Source organism: Rosa rugosa, chromosome 6 (genome assembly GCF_958449725.1).
Source record: "Rosa rugosa chromosome 6, drRosRugo1.1, whole genome shotgun sequence".
Classification (NCBI taxonomy): domain Eukaryota; kingdom Viridiplantae; phylum Streptophyta; class Magnoliopsida; order Rosales; family Rosaceae; genus Rosa; species Rosa rugosa.
In genome coordinates, this window is record NC_084825.1 from 33,204,440 (window position 1) to 33,220,241 (window position 15,802).

Genomic DNA, 15,802 nt, shown 5'->3' on the forward strand with positions numbered 1-15,802 from the left:
GACAACATGACTTATTTGCTGCTTTAAATGTGTTGTCTGAGTGAATCTCAGACAATAGACAATTGACCTATATTTGATGTCTAAATTGGCTTTCACAATTGGTTGCAAATATGAAGTTCCATGTCCAAAACACATATATCCAAAATACCACATTTTCATAGATTACTGCCATCTGTTTCATACATTGTCATGTCCAACTTTGGAACCAAAGTGCAAATTCATATTCGGATCAACCACAATCGAAACCAAAAGCAACCTTAATATAGCAAGTCTATCATATATCAAGGTTACCAAAATAAGTTCCTAAACCCAAGTACTAACTAGCTAGATGCGATACTGCTTACATATATGTTTTAACAACAAATTTTGCCCACTCTGTTCTGATTGCATCAATATGGTGCTGCGTATATGCTGCCTTCCCTCTTCTCTTCCACTGAAACAAATTGGTTTGCACTTAGTATTCAGAAAACTATCCAACAAACTTTCAAGTTAAAAGAGTGTCTTCTCAAGCTGAAGAAAAGCTCCTTTTCCTACTCATGTCCTTGAATCAGCAAAGCTAGGCGCATTGCAAAAGCCACTACATATTGTTTAGGGAAATCAGATAGAGAAAAAAAAAAATGCCAAAGAACCAACTATCTACTCACCAAAACATAAACTCTAACACTGAAAAATTTCAAACAGCAAAACTGAGAAGTATCAAATCTACACAGAAAACAGAAATCCATACCAAAATACCTTTCTAGGCCAGCTACACATATTTACCTCCTTATGATCATAAATAGAAGCACCAAACTTATTATTAAGGCTAAAAGGTTTCAGAATGTATACCACATCAACTGGAGACCCAGTAGATACTGCAAAGAAACCAGCACCCAGACCAGTTAGGAGATGACTGAAAATATATTCAGCCAAACCTGGAATTTTTAAAACTATCTGCATAAGTATGAAGAAAACAGGGCCAACGTAGACAAACTATCTCCCACCAAAACCATCTCAACTTGAGGAGGTTTAAAGGAGATCCTCACCCAGATCGATAAAAAATAGGAAACAGGTGCAGAACTACTTGTGGCCTTCCCTGATGAGGTTTTACGTCATAATGAACAATATTTTAAACGTAATAAAATACTCGACATAACATAGAATTCAAGGTTGGAAATTTTGAGTCTTGCTAAGTGTAATACAAATCAATTAGTTTGAGTCAAATATTCTAATTAAAAGATGATATCACAGATGGTTGATGATTAGTTTCAAGTTGGATTCTATGGTTTAAAAGCTGATCGAGTTGATAAGTTGTAAAATCAATTAAGAATTAGGTATGAGAGAGAGAGAAAAATAAAGTATGTTTTTGGAAAATAACATTTATTTAGATTAATAAGTAAAATGATATATCCAGAAGTAAGAACAATAATGATGACACCCAAGATTTCTCCGTCAGGAAGGGATCCCTATCTGTGAAAGGATAACACTCTGAAAGAACATAACGTTAACATGAGTATAAATTTGATAACACAAGAACTCAAACAGAACGTTATGGGAAGATTAAGTATATAAACATGTCCATATTTATTTTGCTGAATAATAGCGATTGGTCTCAAATTAGAGAACTCATCCTATCTCAAGAAACCAGCAACTTTAACATGTCAAGTTGAATCAAACACATGACTAACAAAACTACACAAGCAAAATATATGATTTCATACCAAGAGTATTTGGTGCTGTTGGTGCCAGATGCCTCCACCTGTGACTTTAGTTTCCTGTGACTTTCCTGAGAAACAAATGTCCAAGTGAAAACTTTACTGCAAAGAAGAAAAAACACAAAAGAAAGGAGAGAGGTAATAATGTTGTACTTGATTTAAGTGGCAGCTCAATCTGGGGTGGTAAGCCAGCCTCGAGAACATCTAGTACTAAGAATTCACCTGCACCGGTCTCTTTTCCGTGCAAGCCAACAATATTCCCTATCAGCACGTCAATGTAAAATGAGCATGCTTGAAACTTAGTGAATTGGTATTATAATGTCAAGCAAATTTACTCTTCCAGATCAAAATGGACAGTTCAATTAATGTCACAAACATGCGATCAAATATATAATGCTTCCTCGAGGACCCGACATACAGATTTAATCTTAATGTCCAAAAGAAAGCAATTGTAACTACTAGTGAGTTAAACAACCACGGGCAAAAACAAGATTCAACACTGAAAAAAATACAAAATGGGAGTTTCTTTCTCTCTTTAGTCCAGAAGTGACGACACATACCTGTTACATATACAGATGGTGAAAGCACGGTCCCAGCAAGCTTAACTCTTCCACTTTCATCCTCCAAAACCAAATAATCATCAGCGTGCACGAAATTATGAGGCTTGACAAGTGGTACCGCAGATCTCTGTTAAATAAAACATAATAGTATACAAGAATCAAAATGAAGTACTCGATAACCAAACAGTAGGAAAATAGAGAATGGACGAGTACACTCTTAATGGCTACTTGAGTTTTAACTATTAAGAAACAAGAGGAATTCCAGACTTACAAACATGAACAATTGCAGCAACAATCCAATTTCAAAATTCAAAGTAGCAACCATCCAATTTCAAAATTCAAAGTATCAATTGATTTCAGAAACCCAATAAATAAGAAACAGCAATATCCGAATTTGAATCAAGTATCATACCTGCCCACAGTAATTTCTGGAATTTACATCAGCTCCATAAGTCCACAAGGCATATATACATCACATAACTCACAAATACAAGCAGCAAACTACAAGGCATGAGTCCAATTATCCCATCATGATCTTCAATTTTCAATTCCAGGTCCCAATTTATGCATCAAACCACACAAAGTTACAATCTTTCTAACTACCCACATCTCAGAATTAACTCAAACAGAGACTGGAATGCTCAAAATCAAATAAACAAACTCACAACTACAAGTATAGGACAACACCAAGTATCATACCTGCCCACATTAATTTCTGGAGTTTACATCAGCTCCATTCTCCAAAAGCAATGAAATAATGTGAATCAAAGCCAGAAAAGAACCAAAATCAGAAAAACCAAACGATCATCAATTTCAAATGGGAAGCAAACCCAGAAAAAGAAAAAAAACAAAACCCAAAACGACCTCGTTGTGCCCTTTAGCTGCAGCAAAATGGAGAGGAGAGTTAAGCCCACCACTTCTGCACTTAATCGTATCGTCGTCTCCAGAAGCAATAAACAGAACTGCATGCAATTAGGTTTTCAACAACAATCAAAATCGCGAAACCCAATTGGAAATTTCAGAAATTGGATACTTAAAGCGATGAAATTGGACCTTGATTTGCGCCTTTGACAGCTTTCTCGAACTCCAGTTGCTCCTATTTCACACTAGAGTCTTCTCTCTGCTTTAATCGTTGCCTGAGTGGGTCTGCAATTAGTTTGCCGATCTCTTCCTTCTTCGTTTCGATCTCCTTACTTCTACAAATTATATGCTGAGCTTGTTGTATCAGAGCTTCAAGTAAGAAAAAGCCGCTGAGAGTGAGAGCGAGGTTGAGAGCGAGGGTCGATGAGGTTGAGAGGGTGAGGGGGATTGAGCGCGATACTGAGTCAGCGGGAGGGTGAGCGCGATATTGAGTCAGAGGGAGGCCGAGAGCAATTTGGGAGGGAGAGTGACCTAAAATTTTAGCTAAGGGATGTTTCCTTCACAAAGGCTTTGAGTGTTTTGAGTGGGGAAAAAATAAATATAAATTAGTTTTTTTTCTTTTTTCAGACAACACATATTCTTGTTAGTGTTGTCTGAAATCTCTCAAATATACCAAAGGTTCATGTGTTGGATGAGTAGAGGTTAGACGACAGGTTTAAAAAATCTGTCGTCTGACTAACTCAGACGACAGCAAAAATTCATGTGTCGTCTGATGGCTGTCGTCTGATTAAGTTATTCTAGTAGTGCTACTTCATCCTCGGAATGATCATGGTCATCTTCTTCAAAAGCCTCTGCTTCTGCTACCGTGATATGATAGGCAGACTGAACAATCTCATCTTCGCCATTGCCATCAACAATACTCATTCCAACTTGGCCAGTGAGTACGATGGTGTGCTCCTTCACTTTGAGTTGTTCACTTGAGCTCACCTCTAACACAGAGCGTCGCTTCATGCGTGACAGGATGAGACTTCGAATCTCTTTGTCGTTTCCTTGGTCGTCGATCCTCTTTCTCTTTTGGTTTTGTTGCTCTTTGGGTGCTTGTATCCTCTCAAGTGCCGACTTTCGAGGAACTAACTCAGATTTCTTCTTTCCTTCATCGGAAGATGACAACCTATTGAACACAGAAGCTCGAGTGGTCGTTTGGGTGATGCGATTGAAAACTGAGATTCGGCTTGTTGATGTGTCAACACGCTCAAATACAGAAACTCGAGGCGCCAATTCATCAACTTGTTCGGGCACCGCAACTTGAGAATTAGGATGAATGCGATCAAATGCCGAAACACGAGAGGCCGATTCAGATTCTTGAGTCTATTCTTCTATTACCTCGACACTAATGTGTTGCGTGCTTGCCTTTGCAACTTTTCTTCTTCCTGAAATTTTAATTGGCTTGCCTGGCACAAAACCAAGACCTGCTTTAGCAGGGTCAGCTGTGCATCCTTGCTCTCTCAACCTCCTTTGAGATTCATTAAGCTCATGTACCTTTTTACCAGGGATGACTTGGCCACCTTCCCTGCTTGACGAACCAAAGTCATATCCAGCCTTTGCTAGCAGCTTGTAAGCGTTAGGGTCAAATCCTTCCTTTGTCCTTTTGTCAGGAAGGGTACTATGTTCTGTTTTGCCTTGAATTGGTTTGACAAATCCCCTTAGCGGTTGCTTGCTAGGTGTTGCGTTGCTCAACTTCGTCAACGGTATGGTTGATGTTTCTTTTAACAATTCTACGTCCTTCTCATCTAGCTTTCGCGGACGTTCTTGCTCATTTGCCTCCACAAAAGGAGATTCCCCTTCTTTTCGCCTAGACCTTGGCACGTAACGAAGGACTGGAGCAGAGGAATTGACTTTGTTCTTTGAAGCTGCCACATTTGTTTTCAACGAAACTTTATGTGGTTCCTCATTGCGACTTCTTGCAGTGCTGGATTCCACTTCCTTATTACGCACTTCTGGAGTCTTCCCTGTAGAGGGTACTCCAACTGGGAGAACTTCCTTTATTGTTTCATCATCCATGTAGAACTTTGAATCCGCAAAGTAAGATTGAGCTTCAGTGAATGGTTTAGTATCACCTGCTATTGTTTTTACTCCGCCATCATAGAACTTGAAGCATTGATGAAGAGTGGAGGGGACGACACCGTTTTCGTGAATCCACGGTCGTCCTAACAATAAATTGTAGGAGGTCTTCGCATCGATCACGTGGAACAAAGTGTTCGACTTCATTTCTCCAATTGTCATGTCTACTCGAATCATGCCTATGGCTCTTTGCCCCCCTTGGTTGAAGCCTTGAATCATGAGACGACTTCGAGACAACTCTTCCACATTGATGCCAAGTTGCTTCATGGTTGACCTAGGCATAATGTTTACAGCGGACCCTCCGTCTACAAGCATGCGTTTTAGCTTCTGATCTCGCACGTACCCTGTCACGAAGAGAGGTCTATTGTGTGGCTTAGAGCCTAACTGAAGGTCTTCATCCGTAAAGTGGATGGCGTCACAATCTGCAACACATGTGATGCATTCCTTTGGCTTCACCTTGTTAATTTCTGTGGAGTACTTGCCTATGTCGATCAGCACCTGTACCAAAGCACATCTTGCAGATTTTGGCAATTGTAGTAGATCAGAAATGCTGAAGTTCAATGGTAGGTCTTCTAGCTGCTTCAACACCTCGTTCTCTTCTGACGTTTGGCTCGTATTGACCATGCTTGACTCTGCCTTGACAGAATCCTTCGAACCAATTTCATAGCTTGTTGTCATGTGGGCAGCTCTCACCTTTTCTTGTTCGTCGCCTCTCTTGGGAAAGACTCTTGTTGGTGAAACCACACTATGGGGTTTTTGAACGGAAGGGCTGCCCCTTCCTTTGACAAATCTCGTCCCACCTTTCTCGAGATGCTGACGACTTTCTTGTGATTGCTTGCATTTTGCTTGAGTGATAGGTAAATTTGGCGATGGGCTCTTGTGTGCCTTCCTTCGAGTGACAAGTATCCATCCCTCGTCATCAACAACTGAGTCAACCTTTGGGGTAGCAACAGGTGCGAGGCTCGCTTTCTGGATTGGCTTCACTTTCTCTAACTTTGAACTCATGCATGGCTTCCTCGAGAGCTGATATGGTGCTTTCATTGGAAGAGAAGGCAACGGGGCAGGCTCGAATGAACCAAACACGATGGTAGTGCAGTTTACCTCAGCAACATCGTCGACATCCAGCTCAATCCTTCCTTGCTTGGCGAGATTCATTATTAAATCTTTCAGAACAAAGCATTTCTCCACTGGGTGACTGACGAGCCGGTGGTACTTGCAATATTTCAGATCCATAACACGATGCATTTCCTCGGGCCGCTTGCATTCTGGGAGTTCTATCATCTTCTTCTCAAGTAAATCTTCCAACATGCCTGCCACGTCAGAATCTGGGAAGGGATATGTCTTTTGTTGCCATTCCTTCAACGAACGCTTTGTTCTGTCGTAGGAGCGAGTTGGCTCTGCTTTCTTAACCTCCTTATCTCGTGTAGAGATTTTGATTGGGGCAATGTTGACGGCCATCGATTCTTTTGTAGATTTCCTCGGTGCCTTGTCAAACTTGCTTCCGAAGACCTTGTCTTTCCTTTGGTCAACAATCGACTCTTTCTTCCCTTTGTGGCTAGCTATACTCAACTCCATGTCGTGTGCTCGCGTAGCCAGCTCTTCAAACGTACGAGGCTTGATTCCCTGTAAAATATATAGCAAATCAAAGTGCATACCTTGGATGCACATTTCCACTGCAGATACTTCTGACAGTCGATCTTTGCAATCGAGACTCAACGAACGCCACCTATTGATGTAATCAACTGCGCGTTCATCCTTCCATTGCTTGGCGCTAGTAAGTTCCATCATGCTCACTGTGCGTCTTGTGCTATAGAAACGATTCAGGAACTCACGCTCCATCTGATCCCAACTATCGATTGACTCAGGTTCCAGATCCGTGTACCATTCAAAGGCATTGCCTTTTAACGAACGTACAAACTGCTTAACGAGATGATCTCCCTCCGTTCCAGCATTGTTGCAAGTCTCGACGAAATGAGCAATATGTTGTTTTGGATTGCCCTTCCCCTCGAATTGCTGAAACTTGGGCGGCTGGTACCCATAGGGCATCCTCAGGCTATCCACCCTTTTTGTGTATGGCTTGGAATATGTGAGGGAATCACGAGAGGTACCTCCATATTGAGCTCTAATGGAGTTGTTGATCATGTCTTGCAGCTGCTGGACGGACAAAGAACCAAGTTGGCCATCACTGTCCTTGTCATTTGCCTTTGAAGTTTCTTCTTGTTTGTCTTTGTCATTCTTGAACGGAATCCTAGCAGAATCCTCTTCATTTTGCTTCTCAAGCCTGCTCCAAAGTTGAGCAATCTGCATATCTTTTTCTTCGACGGTATTGGTGAGCTTTTGAACCGCCTCCATCAGATTAGCTACCTGCTCTTCGAGCGTGGTTGCCCCAGTCATCATGACTTGCATTGCTGAGAGGTGAGACGCACTGTCTGACGGCATCCCAGAAGTGTCCTTTTCTTCAGCATTAGGACTTCCATGGTATGATCCGGTGCTTGAGTGATCATCTGAGACAGGAGAGAACGACCGTTCCCTTGGTTTTATGTTTGGAGCTTGTCTCTCTTCACTTCGAGGGACATGCTTCCCCACCCCTAGACTTTCTAGGGTGATGATTGGTTGGCGAGGCTTAGATGGCAAAGCCACAAATGTTGTAGGCTGAATCTTTGCCATGCTTCGAGTGACATGACCAGATGAGCTGCTGCTCGATTTCGAGGTCGTTGTCTTGGATTTGTTCTTCGGGATGACTTGAATGTTCTTGGAAGCCATTGCTCGAACGGATTTGTTTGGAATCGTCTTACGGAGAAGGAGATGAGAGGCAAAGAGGTCCCACTGGGCGTGCCAATTTGTAAACACGAAAATCTGAAAGCAAACAAAATGCAGACACGTGTACCAAAATAATAATTTTATTAATTTAAGTGCGGGTTACAATCTTTGGTAATCCTCTGATTCTATCTCCGACGATGAATTTCGCTCAAGGGCTTGACGCTTGATCTTGAGTGGTACGATGATCACGAGAGTTGACACGTGACGAACGTTTTTGACTTGAGGTTGGTGAGGAACCGGCTATTTGGCAGCTTGAGGGTTCTTCACATGAGCTTGGGAGGCTTCATAAATTTTGAAAGTATTTTCTTCTCTCTTTTGGCTGAAGTCCCTCTCTTGATTTGAGAGGAGGTATTTATAGTATCGGCGTCTCGATGACATAGCATTAATCACATTCCGTAATTGTGTAATTAAATCAATCAGTTTTAATTGATTGATTTAATTATATTTTATTTAAGGAATATGTCAATCAATATTTAATGCCCGATTTCAATCAGAATTAAACAATTTAATCTGATCGATATTTGTATTTAATACTTGATTCCAATTAGAATCAAACAACTTAATCTTATCGATATTTGTATTTAGTACTTGATTTTCGTCGAGATCAATCAGTTGAATACGATTGATTCGCTTTAAATGCTTAACTCGAGCAACAATCAATCAACGATAATTTGAAGCTTCCACAATTGATGCTTCCACGTCATTTAATCAATGGATCACTCGTGTTTTGACACGTGTCATCCTCGAAGCTCACATAATTTTGGTGACATATGAGCCACGTGTGCCTTTTGTAGGACCCATGTGCCGACTAAGCTTGTTTAGTCAAAATTTCAAAGATTGACTGATTTATTTAATGAATTTTATTTTCATTAAATTTCTTGTGTCTACAGGTGCCATCACCAATCCGCTTCTTAAGGAGTAATACATTGACAATAGGGTGAAGGTGGCAAGTAGTAAGAAGGATCAAATGATAAGCAACTTGACCAACTCTAGCTTGGATTTCAAAGGGACCATAGTAGCATGGTGAAAGTTTGTGAGAAGGATGCTTTATCAGGGAACGTTGTCGATAACGATGCAACTTTAGAAAAACCCAACCTTTCACGTTAAACTCGCATTCAGTGCAGTGGCTATCCGAATGCTGCTTCATACGGTTTTAAGCCTAAGACGTGTAGTTTGAGCAATTGAAAAGCTCATCACGACTCTTGATAGTACAGTCCACAGCATTGACTGATGCAGAGCCTGGGACATATGTGGACACCAAAGGTAGAGGCTTGCCATAGACTTCCTGTAAGGGGGTAATTTTAATGGTTGAGTGGTAGGTGGAATTGTACCACCACTCGGCCCAATGCAACAATTGACTCCACGAGTTAGGCCTATCGGTTGCAAAGCATCGGAGATAATGCTCAAGAGAGCTGTTCTCCACTTCTGTCTGTCCATCCGTTTGTGGATGATAGGCAGAGGTTTTACACAAAATAGTGCCCTGTAATTTGAAAAAAGCTTCCCAAAAATGGCTAATGAAGATAGGATCACGGTCACTTACAATAGATTTGGGCATGCCATGAAGTTGAAACACTTCCTTCATGAATACATCGGCAATTTGAGTGGCAGTATATGGGTGGGATACTAGAATAAAATGAGAATACTTGGATAAGCGATCCACAACCACGAAAACAGCATTATAGCCTTGAGAGAGAGGAAACCCATCTACAAAGTCCGTTGAGATGTCAAGCCATATATGGTCCGGAATGGGAAGAGGTTGAAGTAGTCTTGGAGGATTGATAGTCTCATACGTTTGCCTTTAACATTGATCACAGGCGGCAATGAAGGACTTAATTTGTTTGCTCATACTCGGCCATGCAAAATTGAGAGAGAGGCGATGGTAAGTGGGCAAATAACAGGAATGCCCAGCTTAGAGGGACGAGTGAAACTCATACAATAGCTTTGTGCGCCAATCTGATGAAGAAGGAACAAAGAACTTGCCTTTGTACACCAATTGATTGTTGTGCCAAGCAAAACCCTTTCTGTTGGAAATACCCTGATTCAATTGAGAGATGATGGATTGAGCCTCCAAGTCTTGAAGACAGGCTTGTCGAATATGTGTTACCCTATCAAACACCGGTGCTGAGATGGTTTGAACTGAGCAGACCTCATGGCGTCTAGAGAGTAAATCAAGTACCTTATTCAAATGCCCAGGTATGTACTCGATGGAATAATTGTACCCCATTAGTTTCACAAGCCACATATGTTGAGAGGGAGTGGAAATTCGCTGATCCAAGAGATGTTTCAGCATTTGGTGATCAGTGATGATGTTAAATCGATGGCCCAAAAGGTAAGGACCCCATTTGTCGATGGCATGCATGACAGCGAGCATCTCCTTGTCGTACACCGATAATAATTGATTGCGAGGGGAGAAGGGCTTACTCAAGAACGCGATCGGATGTTTACGCTAAGACAAAACAACACCAATACCCAAGCCATAGGCATCCATCTTGACTGTGAAAGGAATAGAGAAGTCCAGTAAGGCCAACACCGGTGCAGTCATTAGAGCCTTTTTCAGCTCTGCAAATGCAATCTCGGCTGTCGGCGTCTATTTGAAGCTATCAATTTTGAGCAACTCGATGAGAGGCTTGGCTGTGGTGCCATATCAGTGAATGAATCGGCGGTAATAGCCTATTATACCTAAGAAGCCGGGTAAGCCCTCAAGAGTTTTGGGTTTGGGCCAATCTTGAATTGCTTGGATCTTGGTTGGGTCAACAACCACACATTGAGAGGAAATCACATGGCCCAAATAATGTACTTGGGCTGTAGCAAAGTAACATTTGGACAATTTGACCTGTAATTGATTGGCCCGCAGCAAGGATAGAACTTCTTCAAGGTGGGCAACATGAGATTCCAATTCATGGCTATAGACCAAAATGTCGTCAAAAAATACCAAACACACTTACGGAGGAGGGGCTTGAAGACTTGATTCATTAAAGCTTGGAACATTGAAGAAGCATTGGTGAGGCCTAAAGGCATCACTACAAACTCAAAATGTCCTTTATAGGTGCGGAATACTGTTTAGGGGATATCATCTTCGGCCATTCTTACTTGATGGTACCTAGACCTTAGGTCGAGTTTAGAGAAATAAGCTGCATCATGTAACTCGTCCAATAACTCATGGACAACCAGAATGGGGAAACAGTCCTTGATCGTGGCTGCATTTAGAGCAAGTTCACCCGTTGGGTCACCAGGGCACCAGGGCAGGAAACTATTCACTGCCACTGGATCTTTGCTTCCACCCGTTGGGTCAGGGTCACCAGTCAGTTACTGTTCATCGAATATTTTATTAATTTTTTTAGTGTAAATGAGAAATGTATGATGTAAATAAATAGTATTGATGAACATTTTAGAAATACAACCAAATAAAATTTTATGAGTGGACAAATTATATGTCCGCCCACACTTTTATCACATACAATTATTTAAAATACCTGTTACATTGTTATAGTATGATAATTTTTTTTTCCTTACCTGTTACATTGTTATAGTGTAATAATTTTTTGGGCTAAATACTAGTTAGTACCCTGTGGTTTAGATCCAAAATCAATTCAGTCCCTGGACTTCTAATTTCATCAAAAACACCCCTGCACTTTCAATTTTGATCTAATAGGTCCAATTCGTTAATATTCTTTCAAATAGTTGGATTATTTGTTGAAAAACTATTTATTTTTAATAGTATGACTCACTCCTAAATTGACAATGCAGACCACCTTGACACCACATCATAAAATATAGGCCATATATGATCCACATTAACAAGTTAAATAACTCAATTGTCGGAAAACTAACAAATTGGACCTATTAGATCAAAATTGAAAGTGCAGGGGTGTTTTTGATGAAATTAGAAGTTCAGGGACTGAATTGATTTTGGACCTAAACCACAGGGTAGTAATTTGTATTTAGCCCTAATTTTTTTTTTTCATTGCGCCAAATGGTGTATATGTCCTTAATTACAAACCATCTGATCCTTCATATAATTAGAACCAATGGTCCAGATATGTGGACTGTTGCATTTAAATTTTCAAAGCACCCAATGGCTCGTTGCCACGTCACATATCCACTGCCACTAGCCAACAGTTTCTGGCCTTCCAGGCGCGAGCTGCCGCATTTCCTCTACAGGACAAGAAACTAGGGCTCAACCCATCTGCAGGCGCGTCTGTCCCCCTCTCTTCTGTTTGTGCCACGTGGAGGCCTGGGTCATGGGCTCAGTCACCATGTTGCCCGAGCTCTTGTCCTGGGTCAATTACTATTGCCTTGCCCCAAGCCCGGTGGAAGCAACATTTTGGATTTTTTCCTGACCTGGGTCATGATATGACGTGGTGCCCGGGCAAAAGGAGGCCCAGTGAACTTGCCCTTAGAGATTGATAGTCGACAAAAAATCTCCATATGCCTTCTTTCTTCTTCACTAAGAGAACTAATGAAGAAAACGAACTAGAGCTAGGACAGATTAGCCCATTTAGATAACATTTCCGACACTTGCTTCTCGAGCTCGGCCTTTTGGGAGTGGGGGTAATGGTATGGTCCAACATTGATTGGGCTTGTATTCGGGATGAGGTTGATGCGATGATCAGTAGGCCGAGATGGTGGTAAGCCCACGGTTTCTTGGAAGGATTATAGCAGTGTTTGGATGGGGATTGGGTGAGGGCCTATTTGAGTTGGGCTAGTTAGGGTTGGTGTTTAGGCCATAGAATCCCACTGTTTGGAAGGAAGAATGGCAAAAACATCATGGGATTGGGTTGGTTGTGTCTTATGGGTTATGCCCTTCAGCACATAAAAGAGCCCATCAGTGAAGAAACCCATTATCTTCTCTTGAAACTGCCAAGCTATCAATCCCAGCGTGTTGAGCCATTGCGCTCCCAAAACTAGATCGCATCCCGTCACTGGCAAAAGAAGGAAGGAACTTGTGAAAGAGTAATCTTGGATAGTCACTCTGACATTATGAACCATGCTCCAAGGGAAGAGCTGTTCGCCTGAAGCTGAGTGGAACTGAATTCCGGGGCACTAGAGATTTTCAAGTTGAGGCGATTAGCAATATCCGGATGAAGAAAATTGTTCGCTGAGCCACAATCGATGAAAACATTGATGTCGGTCTGTTCAATCAACCCTTTAAATCTCATCATCTCGCCGATAACAGTGTGGGTGATGGCATGAAAGGGGTATGACTCCTCTGTGTCGGGGTGAGGTTCCTCCAATGTAGGGGCGCAATCATGAAAGTCTAGATTGTCAGAGATCTCCTTATTGGGTGTGGTGTAAGGTACTTCGAGAATGGCTAGGAACGGCCTTTTTAAAGAGTGGGTGGGGGAGTACTGTTCATCACAATTGAAACACAATCCATTGGCTTGTCTTTCACGTTGTTTCGCTGTGGATAACACGCGAGAGGTACGATTAAATAAAAGTTTGGTTTGGTGTTGAGTCTGTGTAGGGGCTGTTTGTGGAGGGTTAAGTGTGGAAGTAGTGGTGTGGGGATGATAAGGGATTAAGGGAGGTAGGTATGGTGAACCACTGTGTGATCCAAAAGAGAGGGACCACTGGTATGGTCGAGACACCCTGTTTGTACCAAAATCAGTGGCAAGTTGGGTTTCAGACCATATTGCCTCATAGCAACATGCTAGTCGCTGAGCTTCTGTCAAAGTAGTTGGGTTGATTGCCATGACATCGTGCCGGAGGGCCAGTTTGAGGCCGCCCAGAAATATAGGAAGGAAGTGGTCATTAGTCCATTCCTGAGCGCGGCAGGACAACTTTTTGAAAGTTGTAATGAAGTTATCTACAGTGGAGGTTTGTTATAGATGAGATAGAGACGCCTTGAAGTCGTGATTCGAGCCGGCACCGAAATAGGCAAGGAAGGCTTGTACAAATTGCTCCCAAGTGATGCATGGATTTTGTTGTTCAAACGAATTCATGCATATACAGGTGTCGACCCCGAAGTTAAGGCTGTAATCAAGACCCATTCTAATGGAGGAATCCTTTGGGTACCCAAATATCTCTCTACCAGAGCAATCCTACCTATTGCATCTTCGCTGATAAAGGGAATTAAATCGATCTTAGGTGGCCTGAAGAATTGAGGTTCATGGTAAGGGTTGTGAATTTGATATCTACGGAATGTATTGGTGGTGGAAAAAGGGGTATGGAATTCTGGTAAGGTCGCGCATGTTTGAGCTGTGGTTGTGGTGGAGTTTGGATGCAATCTGTGCTTGGGGAAAGAAGTGATGATAGAATAATGTGGGGGTACATATGGGTACAGTAGTGGTGTGTGTGTAGAAGAGCCTTGAATTATAGAGAAGTGGGACGTGAGGGAAGGAAAAAGAGTACCTTCGATGGCTGGTAGTGGTATACACCCAAAAATGATAGAGGCAGATTGGCCAGTGTATGAGGTGGTAGTGGAAGTGTAAATGATGAGGCTGAAAATGGTATTAAAGGGGCTGCTGAGTGGATTGGTTGGTGTTGTCTGGTGAAACCTTGCACCATAGTGTTTTGTAAAGTTGTAATTTGCGCTGTGATATGAGTTTGGAAAGATGTGTGGTTGTGATTCATGGCATCCATGGATTGATGAAACTCATCTTGGAGAAGAGCTAAGGAATGATGAAATTCGACTCTTTGTAAGGGTTCAGAGTCCTCCAAGGGTGGATAAGATGTAATGACTTGGATTTTTCTTGTATGTTACGTGAAATTAATAAATGTCCTAGTTAGTACAAATTATGGGTTCGTTGCCTTGTTCTTTTAATCATTTGAGAAATATATATTATTTCGAACAATTATTCACTCAAAATGCTTCGATTCAAGGGTTGACTTTTGTACATTATGATTTCATGAAAGCTTCCGTACGAAAGTCGTAGAGCGCATCGATACGAGTTCATGCATATGCGAAACGCGAAAATCGGAGTTCGTATGAAGAAGTTATGACTTTCGGAAAAAAACAATTCCATTTTGGGATAAACAGAAAAATTTGGGGAATTTTTCAGAAAACCCTAATTTTCCAAAAAGGGAAAACCCATATCCCTTTTTCTCTCTCTTCCTCCCGACACCAGAATATCGCCGCTCACCTTCTTCAGGCGATTTCTTCGTCGTCCGGCCACCGTTGGCCACGCCACTTGTCTTGCTAGCTTCGCCTCTTCCTCCTTCACTTTCCTGTGGCAGCATCTCTGCCTATCTCAACCCGTAGATGCTGCAGCAAGTAATTCCCGATCCTAGCTACAATGGGAGGTCAATGTCGATTTCTCCCTCCTCCCGCCACCGCAGGTCGAGCGACCGGCCATTCTAGAACCCCCTAAAGACGGTGATCATGCTCGCCAAGTAGTTTGAACAGATTTGAAGCGTGGAGAGAGAATTGAAGCAAATCGGAAAATTGGGGAAAAAAACTCCGATCTACTTTCTGTTTAGCTATTTTCTGGCTTTTCTGCTTTGATTTAGACTTGGTGCTAGTTGTGAAAGTTGTTGGGCTTGTTGAGAGGAAGATTTTGGCATAAGCCTCGCCACCCAAATTGGATGTTGATGACGGCGCCGCCACCATCTGTGGCAGAGCTTTGTGGCGACTTCCGGCCATTCCATGGACAGTTTCTATTGCTGATTTCGATCTACTCGTATCGACGAGTATTTCGATATACAATACGTAATTTTTAGAGATTGTATGATTTTGTTACGATTTTTACGGTTTCGATCGTCTCGGTTTTTGATCCGTGAGGATTAGGCCTTCCAATGGACTTGTGG

General features: G+C 41.9%; 2 long non-coding RNA genes across 3 annotated transcripts; both read right to left on the reverse strand.

The window, feature by feature from the left end:
- Positions 1-136: 136 nt before the first annotated feature.
- LOC133713880 (uncharacterized) lies at positions 137-1,740 on the reverse strand. The gene is made up of 2 exons (XR_009848299.1): positions 1,701-1,740; positions 137-433 (listed from the first exon to the last, which is right to left on the reverse strand). It is a non-coding gene; the product is annotated as an uncharacterized LOC133713880 (long non-coding RNA).
- An 87-nt stretch (positions 1,741-1,827) lies between these two features.
- LOC133713841 (uncharacterized) lies at positions 1,828-3,013 on the reverse strand. Of its 2 annotated transcripts, XR_009848273.1 has the most exons (4): positions 2,954-3,013; positions 2,667-2,789; positions 2,255-2,381; positions 1,828-1,955 (listed from the first exon to the last, which is right to left on the reverse strand). It is a non-coding gene; the product is annotated as an uncharacterized LOC133713841 (long non-coding RNA). The 2 variants fall into 2 exon arrangements; XR_009848272.1 differs by lacking the exon at positions 2,954-3,013 and having other exon boundaries at positions 2,667-2,944.
- Between the last annotated feature and the right edge of the window lie 12,789 nt (positions 3,014-15,802).